At 36.9% G+C, this 11,510-nt stretch overlaps 1 long non-coding RNA gene across 1 annotated transcript; it reads left to right on the plus strand.

Annotated features, from left to right (window-relative positions):
* Positions 1 to 1,772: 1,772 nt before the first annotated feature.
* Positions 1,773 to 2,666, plus strand: LOC140326553 (uncharacterized). The gene is made up of 2 exons (XR_011919894.1): positions 1,773 to 2,203; positions 2,286 to 2,666. It is a non-coding gene; the product is annotated as an uncharacterized lncRNA (long non-coding RNA).
* Positions 2,667 to 11,510: the final 8,844 nt, after the last annotated feature.

Here is an 11,510-nt window from a genome sequence, read left to right on the forward strand (position 1 = left end):
AGGCTCAGTGCCCTGTACTGGTGTATATTTTTAGTACTTTGCAATAACCTGACCCTTGATCCTCACCATTGCCCACCATTAGAACTGTTGATAGCTGTTGCTGTTATGCTTGCCTTATCCCCTAGGAAAGGGAATTTTCATTTAGCTTAAAACATAGCATAAGGTGCACAGGAGTTTGATCATCCCTGGCAACCAAATCTGATGCTGTGTTTGCATTTTTTGGCGACAAAAAATAAAGGTTGATTTGTAGGAAGAAAAAACCTTATTATCATTACAATAACAGCATGCCAACTGTGGATCTGTTATTTTCTTTGGCAGACAGTGGCTTCTACAAAACAATAATTACCCTTAAAAAGCTACCATGAGCTGCCTTAAAGAAAAGAAAGGTAACGATTATGGAGTGGTCTTTCCAGTCCCCTTAAATATTGTAAATCTGTGGGAAGCAAGGGAATCAAGCTGGATGCCAAACACGTTTACAAGTTGGGGTTTGTGGCTATGCCAGTGAGCCATATAAGCAGTTTCCAATGGTTGCAATGGCAACAGGTCTCTGCTCCTGGGTGGCCTTTATGGCCCTGTATGACTGTGGTGCATCATTATGGACTGATATTGAGTGGGGCCAGTCACTGCATACAGACCCACATAAGGAGGCTGTACTAGCCAGGTATGAGGGTTTGATAAGATTCTTAGTGCCCCCAAGGACTGGGTAGCACCATCCCTTGCTATGGGTCTGTATATGGTGCCTAGCCCACCTCTCAGTGACTCTTCTTTATGCTTTTCCTCTGAAGTATCTGCTTCACCAGAGAGAACTCTCGGTTGGAATGGAAGAACAGGTAGGTAAGAATAATGGTGGGGGCCTGAACAAAGAGGGTCTGTCTCTGGGGACAGGAGCTCTGTCACTGGTTGGGGAGAGGTATACACTGAGGGGGTTCTTATGGGTTTTGGCTCCAAAGGTGGTCCAGCACTGAAAAGGTTTGTACTGAAGAAGGTGCACTAAGGAAGGGAGGGTCTGTAACTAAAAAGGTCTGTACATACAAGTGTCACTGCGGGTTCTGCAATGAGGGGTGGGAGTGGGCTCTGTCACTGAGGAGTCTGAGCTCTACTACAAGTAGATAGGTTTCATAGTTGTGGTTGAGGTAGGGGGGTCTTGTGTCCATGTTATTTGTCAAGGTCTATAGTTCCACTATTGCAGTGAGGCATGTTTCTAATTAACAGTATACAATATATTAACAAGAAAAGAGTCTTTTGTTCTGAAATGCAAATTTCTTCTGATTTTGCATACCCACATTTTATAAGTAGGGTATGCTGAAAGCCACTATTAAATAATTTACCATTCATATGGTTCGAGAACAATAACACACAAATCACACTGAAGCCAACAGGTAGTTGTTTTTGAAGTTGCAGAATTTATTGATAAATATGTATACATATATATACTGTATATTATGTTTGAAATGACTTGCTTCTGCACACTGCAATCACACAGACAAGCAAGTTCAGTTTAGAAATAAAGCCTGTAAACATGTGCCTACCAGTGTCTGAGCTTTGTAAGAATCAGACTAAGTTGCATCACCTGGAACAGAGCCGGTTACTTTGCTTGTTACAAAACTGCTGCTGTCCAAAATCAGATTGGCACTGGGGACTAATAAACATTGATTTTGTAATATTCATATAGCAAGAGTCTACATATAGAACAAGGGAAAATAAAAACATTTGGAGGGCACACCTTGGGAAAAAAAAGATAAGAAGCCAAAATGTGCATGTAGCTGGCCAGCTAAAACCTGTCCTAGGTTATTAGTGCAGTGTATTCTGTATACACCTAAACCTGCCAACAGCCCCACTATACAGCTCATATGCTCATATGTTTAAGCTAGACACAGAGTTATCACTGTATTTTATGATTGTGAATGTTTATAACAGTTATTTATATGCATTTTGTTAATATAGACAGAAAAAGAAAATATACCTTTAAGAGTCATTTATCTAGCTAAGAGAGATAAGCCAATCACAGTGAGTCTTACACTATGCAGAGGCCTCAACCAATCACTACCAGCCTTACACTGTGTTCCATGGGGAAATTCCCTAGCAAACCATGCTGTATTCAGCGTGCTAACAGAGAGAGAGAGAGAACAGAGAGAGAGAGAGAGAGAGAACAGCAAGAGTTCCAGTCAGAGAGTTCCATAAGAGTAGACAAAAGGCCAAAAAGGTATTTAATGCAGTTATATAGATTACTGTAGTTTAATAGTGATTGGGACTGTCTGCTGAACCTGTCATGTGTTTGCTTGCAGTTCCACCATTATCAACAAACAGCATTATCACCATTATCAACATTATCAACATTATCAACAAACAGCATTATCACCATTATCAACATTATCAACATTATCAACAAACAGCATTATCACCATTATCAACATTATCAACATTATCAACATTATTAGCAGCATTATTACCAGCATCATAAACATCATAAACAACAGCATTATTATCTTCAGCATCAGTATCATTACCATCACCAGTATCAGTATCAGTATTATTATCATTATCATCAAAACTTCAACCATCATTTTGTGATACTTTATTCAACACATGTTTGTACATAGACTTACTGCTGCAGAATCAACATTGTTGTATGAAGAAAGTTGAAGTTAATAAAGAAGTTATCTAAAGTATTCGGTGTGCTCTTTAAACCTACTGCTTTTATGGAACGGTATTAGAGGAATTATAGAGTAAAGACAGTCTGAGAAACAAAAGAGAAACAGAAATCATAATTCCTTTAATGCCACAGCGCACAAGGCACCTCATGGTGCTGCGCCTGCCACAGTGCACTCTTAAAATGTGCTGTCTAGTGGGTGTAGATTAAACTGTATTGAAGTCTGCAGTATTATGATTCTATAATTTTAGTGCTACAGGTGACTGTCTTACCTATACATACATTAAAAATATTAGTCACTTGTAAGGAACAAATATCCTGTGATGAGCAGATGTGGTAGACTCAGCAGCCAGTGGAAGCGAAAAATTGCCAATTTTTAGGCTATGTATACATCAGATAATCATCATGTGGCACTCTGCTGTGCTCCCCAGCAACTGTTTCTGATCAGTCATTCATCAATGTGCCATGGCGCACATGAGAGGACCACTGTACTCATGTCATACTTTCACAACCATTTGTCTATATGTATACAGCATCTCCCACTACGTGCCTCACTGCTGATTGATAAATAGCTGATGGGGAACCAATGAAGTGCCCTCAGATGGACGAGAGCACAATGGGTGCTGCTCTTCTTTCCCCTTTCCAATAAACAGAATGGTTTAGTGTTGTTCATATGTTGGTTATTCATACTTCCATATCCATTGTCTATATGACAATTGTCTAATGATAAATGTCTGCAGCAGGGTATAGAGAGAAATAATGGTACCCAAACAGGACTGGTAGGAATTAAGCTGCCTTGCAAGGCAGGCTGTGAAAATGTCCCTGTGGAGGGTATTGGGAATTTACAAAAAGTTGGGTAAATCTTTGGGTGAATGTTGGAAAAGATGAAGGACTGAAAAGATTCGTAAATTAAAAAGTTGGGTAAATGTCAGAAAACTTGAAAAAATGATGTGAATGTAAAACTTTAGCGAATATTCACCTGACGTGCAAAAACAATTCCACTAAAAAATTTTTGTAGTTCTTCAAAGAGCCAGTAGTCATGTCATGGGTTTCCTCCTACATCCCAAAAACAAGACAAGAATTATCTGCCACATCATCATACTATGTATAGTACAGAATGCACAAGCTGCTCATTTTCTAGTCTTTGAGGTCATCCTTTCTGCAGCTTACAAAGTACTATTATTAGTAAGGTTGGTGCTATGTTGGTAATGTATGCTGAGTATTTTTGTGCACATGAATGTATGCTGGAAGCTATTAGTGAGCAGCACAGAAGTTCAGTGCAACATGTACTGTATGTGTCAGACAGCATGATCTGGTGACACAACTGGCAGCATTATGTATTTTAAATACAGACTTAGGCCTCTCCAAAGCCTCTGAGTGTCACTGAGCTCCTTCATAACATAAGATGGCTTTCACACTTGTAAAGCTGCTGTAAGAAGGAAAGTCAGCTCATAAAATGGATCAGACTGTAAATCTCCCTACAGTGGAAAGGTCACCTAGGAAACCCTGGCAATATTCCAGCCAGAATGATATGGGTCAATGGGTGTGTGGGAAAAGAAAAATGAGATCCTTTTGTGTTTCAGCTTTGTAAGCGTTAACCCTTTTAGGTCCTTCATTAGTTAAATAAGTGACTTGGTTCTGCATAGCTATTGCTGAGCACTATGGTAATATAATATGTAGGAAAATTAGCTTTACCATCCACATATAAAAAACAAAAAACATGACAGCCTGTAATGTACTTACAAGAGATTTTATAAGATTGGTTCCATGTGATTATGTGCAGAAAATCAATTTCTTGGAAAGGCACCTGATGGGATTATTTAGGTGTACTGTAACTGAAGCAAAAGCATGAATATTCTTAATCGATCATCCCGATGATATCTCTGTCAAGTCATTTAGCCCTAAAATTATTTGTAGGTCTTCTCCATTTGCGTTTTGTGGAAGCCAAAACATTTTTATTGCATGCATCAACATAAAACCCTTATAATGCTCATCAGTTTGCGAACGATCGTAAAATGTATTTATTTTTCACAATAAAGACAGCAACAGTCTTTGCTTTTTTAAACAATTTTCTTAATACATTGATACATTTTGAAATAATAGGACCTCACCACTGAGAATTGTACCTCTGCCATCACTGGGAAGATGCAATTTCTATAAAATTCTTGTTTTCCTTGTGGTCAGAAGTACTATAGTATACTGCAAATATTTTACACACTACACTCAGCAGCTACTTTTTTAGGTACTCCTTCCTGTACCTGCTTGTAATAGGAATATCTAATCAGTCAATCGCATGGAAACAACTCATTGCATTTAGGCATGTTGACATTCTCAATATAACCTGCAGAAGGACCAGAATTGGGAAGAAAGGTAATTGAGTGACTTTGAATGTGGCATGGTTGCTAATGCTATTTTCATGCATAATATTCTCCAGGGTTTGAAAAAAGCAAATATTCAGTGGAATTTCTCTCAGCAAAAAAACCCTTGTTGATGACAGAGTTTAGGAGATAATGACCAGATTAATTGGAGCTGAAAGAAAGGCAACAGTGACTCAAATAACTGCTCATTACAACTGAGGTATGCAGAAGAGCATCTCTGAAAGCAGAACATGACAGACCATGAAGCAGAAGGGCTACAGCACCAGGAGACCACACCAGGTGCCACTCCTGTATGTTAGGAACAGGCACAGAGACTACAAGTTGCACAGACTCACCAAAATTGGAATAGAAGATTGGAAAAGTAACAAAGTTCTTGGGCCCCTCTGGGCTCCTTGATGAATAATCCTTATTTACAGCTTACCATTACATTTGTTTAAACAATTGCATTTATTTCTCACATAAAACAGACAAGAAGGCTTGTATAAACTTACAAACATCAAAATGTCTGAATCAAAAAATAAGTTAGCAATTAATTTTACCTTCTCTAAAGCTGGCTTTTTGTTGTAAACATGCAGAGGAGTCCATTTTGGGCAGGAACACACCACCGTCTCCCTCTACTACTTTTACTCAACTTTTTTGTAAGTATGCTGGATTTTGGATTGTTTACACATTTTTTCTTTGAGAAAATTTTATTGGGGGTATTGTTTATCTTTCCTAATGATATGGAACATGTAATCAAGGGACATCTGATCACTGATTTCTGTTAATCCTTGGAACATGTAAGTTTCTCTACCTTGTTTACCATTTTATACTCTGTTCTGGGAATTTTATAAATATTTATATATTTTCCTATTGTTGTTTCAGAATATTGTATGTTTTCATATTTCAGTTTGTGTTGCATTGCTTCCATATGCTAAAGTGTAAATTTGTGGCAAAACCGTCATGGAGATAATTAATGCACAATTATGACATTTGATGTTTGAAGTGGTCTATGTTTTTTGATTCCCCATTTTGATCTTTGTAAATGAATATAATTGTTCTTCTTTTATCTTTGTTTTAATGAGAGAATTAATTAATTTGTTTTAAGCAAGTGCGACAGTTATTTGTAAATGATGATTATTCATAAAGCATTGCAAGAGGGGCCCTTAAATTTTATTTTTATTTTGGGCCCCTTAGTGTTAATTGAGCATTGTTTAAATGCCACAATCTACCTTTGTGTTGTTGCTGACTACATGCATCCTTTTATGAGTAGTACTAATCTTCTGATGGCTTCATTCAGCAGGATAGCACACTATTCCACAAAGTTCATATCATGTCAAACTTTTTTTTAACATGGCAATTACTTAAATGTACTGAAATGGCCTCCACAGTCGCCAGATCTAATCAAACAAAGCACCTTTGGGAGATTCATATCATGGGTGTGCGGCCTACAAACCTGCAGCAACTGCATGAAGACACCATGTCAATATTTGCCATTGATGATTTCAGCACCTTGTTGAATCTATGTCACAAAGAATTACAACAGAAGGCAAAAGGGAGTCCAACCTAACACTAGCAAGGTGTACCTAATAAAGTTGTCAGTGATTGTATATTCTTGTATATAATTGTACCCATATTGGAAAATGATGAATACAATATAATTTTACCATATACAATGTAAAACAAGACAAGGCCTTTTAAAATTTTATGAACAGCATAATGGTATTCAGTGTCTGTGACATTTACCAGTGTCTGCTGTGTGCAGAAAATAGTTCAGGAATAATGGAACAGTCTCTCAATAAGTCTACTCAATGGAGCACCAGAGTCTAACTATGGAAGCATGACTGTCAGCACTGTCATCTCTGTCCTTCAGGACAAGCTGCTGGTAGCACACGTAGGCATAATTGAGGATGATCTAAAGGAAGCAGGAGGAAGCAGAAGTAAGAAAGGTCATAGCAGGATAAACTAAATATAGTATATTCATAGTATGCAGATGAACTGCCCTTTCATCGTATGCACAATAATATGCTTCAAAACTGAAACTGAGTTATGCTCTACTTGCTTGAGTTAATGATGTTCAGGCCCTAATAATGGCTGAAATAAAAAATAAAATAAATAAAAATAAAGACACAAAGACTTAGTGGATTTTAACTTATTTTAAATCTTTTTTTGCTACTCTTGTTGTCATAGTGCTGTATAGTAAAACTGAACAGGTATCACAGTACATACTGTATTGTTGTCTGTGAAGGTTTTTATATATCTGGGTCATGGCATAGCTAGTAGTAGTAATGATATTCAACTGATCTTTTTCTGTTTCTTGAAAACTTCTATGAATGTCAAGAGAATACCCCAACGTTTATTTTATATTTCGTCAATTGCCATGGAGCCATGTAATGTGTCATTGCAGATGTTGATTCTGTAAAGTTTGTGAAACCACCCTATTCTATTTTTTTATACTTGTGTGGCTCTATATGTTGAGGTATGTTCCTGACATTCCTTACACTGAAGAAGGTACTAAGATGAGTGGGGAAAGAACCTTAGCATTACAGAACAAATCCAGTTAAATGTGGCTACTACTGGCTATTTCATTAAGTTGTTTCCAGATATGCATTTAGCTTACATTTGGTAAGAGGATGCTTTTCATAGCTTCTAAAGAGCATATCCTCAGGCTTTTGCTCAAAGGTATCATTGTTTAAATATTATTGCACACATTAGGAAAACACCAGAAATGGAAATTGGAAGCCTCTTAAACCTAATTTCTCTACAGAGTCCAGATTGTTAACAGTGGGGATAAGGAAGGGTATATCTTTAATTGCCTGTTGTTTTTCAGTGATACATCTAGCAATGAACGGCATATCTATATCATCTTGATCCTCATCATCCCATTTATAGTCTCTATAGTTAATCAGTTATTATGGTCTTGTTTGAAAACAAATAAAAGGTGCTGCTTGTAAAGTATTGTCCCTGTATTTTAATAAACGATATGGTTGTGAGCAATGCTATTGGACATAATACAAACTGAATAATATAGGTGTTTAGCAGACCCTTGCACTGCATCATTATTTGTGAATCCTAGGGTTTCATGTTTTTTTGAAACATGTATGGTCAGCGTAGAAACAATGATATTTGGAGAGGGACCATAGAACATTAGTTGAATATAAGGAATTTTATAATTTACCATCAATATAGAAAAAGATAACATTATTTTCCCCTTATGTTGCTTATCGGCAACCCTGTGCAGTACATGTGAGAAAATGCACTCTCTCTAAATTCTAAAATTTTATAACACCAGCAAGTCTGACCACCTCTATAAAAACAGTAGTTTTGGTCTGGAACATTCAGGTGTGTATTAACACAATGCCAAAAGGGAAAGACATCAACAATAATATAAGGGAAACAATTGCTGCTGTCCTTGTCTTGTCAGTTTTGGATGGGGTGTAAGGCCATTAAAAAAGAATTTTAAGTCTATCTTTCTACAGTGAAGTGGAAAATGTACAGGATGGTTGCAAATCTTCCCAGGAATGGATATCCCAGCAAATTCACTCCAATATCACCATGTTGAATGCTCAGAGAATTTGCAGACTCTACAGGCCTCTGTTATCAAGTTAAATGTTAAAGTTCATGGCAGTACAATTAGAAAAAGACTGAACAAGTATTGGTTTGAAAGGGTTGCCAGGGTAATATCTTTTCTCTCTTAAAAACATGGCAAAAACCAGACACAGCATATGTAACAAGGTAAAAGTATTGTCAGGAAGGTTGAAAACAATGTAAACACTTGGGTGCTGCTTGGTTAAATGTTAATACTTTACTTTATTTGACGCATACAATGGTCCAAAACAGCAAAAAACAGGTTTACTCCCAGGGAGTGCCGATTTTTATATCCTTTACCTGGGAAGAGCCATTCAGTGAGAAAGATGACATTTCTTTATGCTGTATGCACCAAACAAAATGTAAAAACCTTTACTAACCAATTTTGGCCAAATATCCAAGTTATATTATACTGTTAAAAACATGCAGTAATAATTATGATATTTCATTTTGTATATTACAAACTGCTTTCTTTCTCATGACCTGGGCATCAACAACCACCACTTTCTTCTTATCAAGTCACCCGACCCAAACAAGTGTGGGAAAGAGGACACAAGATGATCACAAGGTTACAGGCTAGACCAGTGTTTCTGGACATTTTGAACATTTTTTAATTAATTTTCAGGCCCTTTAAAGTAATAAAAAGTACATTAAAGTACATTGGTGTGGTGATTATTGGAAAGAATGCCTCTTATTTTGCTTGCAAGAGGAAAGGCTAGGGTACCATATGGAATGGATGGCACTGCAACATACCAACACCCACTAATGTACTAGTCATCTCAAGTTCACTTTAACATTGCTTTACGTCTTTAACGCATACCTACACCAAGAGAGTTTTTTGTGCTGCAATTGCTAAGCTCATTGTAAATAATGCTATTTCCTGGATGGAAAGTTTCTTTTGATATCTGTAGTTTCAATTACCCACCTGAAACAAGCATGCAGATAACTGTCTGACTACTTGTGTGGCTATTAACTGAGCTGCATACTCATTCTGGGTCAGTGATTCAGAAGGTAATAAAGGCAGATGATCAGAACACCAACCAGGTAAGCAGGTTTATTTTTTAAAAGGAGGTCTGCAATGGCAACTTACATAATTTTTAAGTATAGATCCACTATAGTTAACTATAATAAAAAATAGAGTTTTTGTTATTGTATAATCTGGTATTGCATTCCCCAGAATTCATCCTTATCCATCAACTGCAAAAATTACCTCCCCCATAAATCACCTATGCAGATGCTGTTCTTTTTCAAACTGCTTATTCTTTTCAGGGATGCCTGTGCCACCTAGTGGGTAAAAAGACAGTTTTATTTTATCTTTCTGCCATAAATCCTGTCCTTGCATTTCCAACTGCTAACAATTATTTGTATTTCCACCCCTTCTTAATATAATAAATCCAATAGGTAGTAAAGGATAGCCACCCTTTGGATTTGACCTGGGGGACATTGGGACCACGATCTGTATGATAGCTCCACCCAAACTGCCTTTGATAGTGTAGTATTATATGAACTGCTAGGGTGTTCATTCCTGATAATCTGTACTTCATACTGTGTAACTATTCCTGCTTGCTTCCTGGGCAACCTTTTACTGATCCCTCAACTATTTTCTGACTCCTTGGATTATCTGCCTGACTGAATGGTCTCCGTGACCTCCATTTGGCTTTTTCTGACAACTAACTCTCTGACCCCGTGTATTACCCACTTGGATCTCTATCTTTCTGTCTATAACCCTTGACTCTATTACTTAGAATCACTTTAATTGGGCCATTGGCGACATCTTAAGTCACTGGGCCTGATTTATTCAAATTCTACAAGCCTGGAGAAGATAGACTATCATCTAGCAAACCTGGAATGGATTCCTTGAAAATCATTTGCTATTGGTAAATGTTTCAATTCTTGAGTAGATCCATTTCAGGTTTGCTGTATCATCCAGGTCCACCCATGATAATCTATCTTCTTCAGTGTGCAAATTTTTTTAATTTCACTCGCATAACCTTTATGGTTTAAAAAGTTGTTTTGTTAGGGCAAGGAGGACAGATGGGTATGTCTTGAAATATGTCTGAGAACACTATCTTTTATATCATTTTTTTATTACTGAAGATACAAAGCAGACAGGAGAGCAGGGGACCAATTTGGTAATAATTAACTATTTGTTGCTATGAGTTACATTTGCATTAATCATTCTTAGTACTTGCACCTGTTGTATTATTATGTTTGGAAACACTTATAAATATGCAGTGATATGGGGCCAAGCACTCTTTCATTTATGGTATGGAAGCCCAAAAAAATAGCGCATTAACATACTTTTCAAATGAATGGTCTGAATTAATCTGTTTTATGAGCATGATCGTCTTCACACTTATTAAACATGTACTATTTTTCCTTGGTCCAATGTGTTTCCAAAAAAGTGTGTCATAACTCATTACATACTTATGATTGTTAAAAAGACTGTGAGTATGAATTTTGTGCAATATAGGGTGGATGTGATCTACATCCATAATGCATTAGAAATTAGTTGCAAAGATGGCCATAGGCATTAGATGACAGTCTTCTGATATGGCTTTTTTTGGACAGATTATGCCGATAACCCAGTATATTGGGTCAATGCACTATAGCCCTAAACTAGTGTTCTTAGGGATTAAAACAACTTTTTAAAAAATAAAGACATTTAAAAAACACACAGTATACAGTCATTGCATGCAATATAATATTAGGTCAGTCTGTTCTTTAATGTCAACAGCTAGCCAAAGACCCGTGATTAGGATAAGGGGGGTTAAGCACACCCACTTGATCAGTTTGAGATGATTTAATGGTTATTTAATCACTGATATAATCTATTGAATCTCTAATCTAATCACCAAACTGGGTCAGGAGATTCTCGAATAAGACAAATATATCTACAGAGACTCTGCAAAGAC

This window comes from Pyxicephalus adspersus, chromosome 3, assembly GCF_032062135.1.
Source record: "Pyxicephalus adspersus chromosome 3, UCB_Pads_2.0, whole genome shotgun sequence".
In the NCBI taxonomy this organism is placed as follows: domain Eukaryota; kingdom Metazoa; phylum Chordata; class Amphibia; order Anura; family Pyxicephalidae; genus Pyxicephalus; species Pyxicephalus adspersus.